Source organism: Pundamilia nyererei, unplaced genomic scaffold (assembly GCF_000239375.1).
Source record: "Pundamilia nyererei isolate P.nyererei 1_Seehausen unplaced genomic scaffold, PunNye1.0 scaffold03264, whole genome shotgun sequence".
Classification (NCBI taxonomy): domain Eukaryota; kingdom Metazoa; phylum Chordata; class Actinopteri; order Cichliformes; family Cichlidae; genus Pundamilia; species Pundamilia nyererei.
Genome location: NW_005190665.1, coordinates 2,610 through 3,986, shown reverse-complemented (window position 1 = coordinate 3,986; position 1,377 = coordinate 2,610). Strand labels below are relative to the sequence as shown.

General features: G+C 38.6%; 1 long non-coding RNA gene across 1 annotated transcript; it reads left to right on the top strand.

Annotated features, from left to right (window-relative positions):
• On the top strand, positions 1–1,034 carry LOC102199273 (uncharacterized). Its single transcript, XR_312602.1, has 4 exons — positions 1–31; positions 125–254; positions 376–425; positions 923–1,034. It is a non-coding gene; the product is annotated as an uncharacterized LOC102199273 (long non-coding RNA).
• Positions 1,035–1,377: the final 343 nt, after the last annotated feature.

Here is a 1,377-nt window from a genome sequence, read left to right as displayed (position 1 = left end):
GAAAGATGTCCATGCTAAGCTTGGTGATAATGTAAGTTTTACACTTGTGAGCTGTGTTGTGCATGTGTCTTTGGGTATGTAAGCACAGGTTCCTTATTCTTCTCCTAAAACCTCTTCGATGTAGAGATATGAATGCATCAAACATGCCGTAGGTGTAGAGGGCATAACGGCTGATACACTGAGAGATGCTGTGACGGATAACTTCATATGCACTGGTGGTCGGGAACCTTTCAGAGATCATATTGCATGTACCGGTAAGTTCCTAATTCTATATCAAATTTTATACTCCAATACAGTGACAGTGGTGCAGATGAGTGACTCAGACTTTGTTTTCTGTTTTTTTGTATCTTTGTGTGTTTCTATTCATTGGTACAGGTGACTCTGGAGGTGCTGTGTATAAAAACTTTCAACAACGCACAATACAGGTAGGCTGCAATATACACGGTGCAACCACTGCACTCAAACGGTTCTGCTGCAGAGCCATTACAAACAGAAAAAACACACATTTTAAATTTGGCTGACATTCCGTGCAAAAGTCCTACTCTAAACAGACAGACATCCAAACAGCAATTTTAGCAAGAAGAGCAGGTAGTGAGCAAAGATTTCCTTGGTTTGGTGGCGTGAGTGGTAGCACATTGGTGAGTTGACAATTTGCAGGACTCAACCCCGTGATTGTCAAGGAGAAAGCAGAAACAGTAAAGCGATAAGTCGTGTACGACCGCTCCATAAGGCTATCTTACATGTGAGGGCAAATCAGTGAAATCTAAATCAGCTACTTTGTTTTGTACATCACAACCAAGTATAACCTTAGGGAATAAATTCACTAAGAAAATAAGTTCATGTCATTTTACCTTGTACATTCTTTTTTAAATAACCAATATTTTAAATAACCAATTGTTTTTTTGTTTTGTTTTTTTGACAGGTCGCATTGGTCAGCTGGGGAAGCCAGCAAGTGTGCACAGCCAGTGGTGTTACAGAATCAACGCCAAACTCCAGAGACTTTCACATTAATCTCTTCAGAGTTATCCCTTTCCTCAAGGGTGTACTTGGAAGACAAAACATGGACTATGCACCACTTGTGTTTTTGGAAAATTAAACTCTTTGACATGCTGCAAATTCGTTTTGGGATTTCTCTTATACAATGTGTGCTGTGTTTAAAACGCTGCCTTGGTTTATTTTTTTAATTGAAGAACATATGATTGAACCCACTGAATCGTTCATTTATTCTTTTTGACACACTGTAAACTCACAGTGAAAACAGACTTTCACAAAGTCTGTTTTCACTTTTTTACTCAGAATTTTCTGAAATAAAACCAATAATTGAGGTTTGAGCTGTGCTTTGCTATGTTTTGAACAGAAGCTTGTTCAAGATCAGTT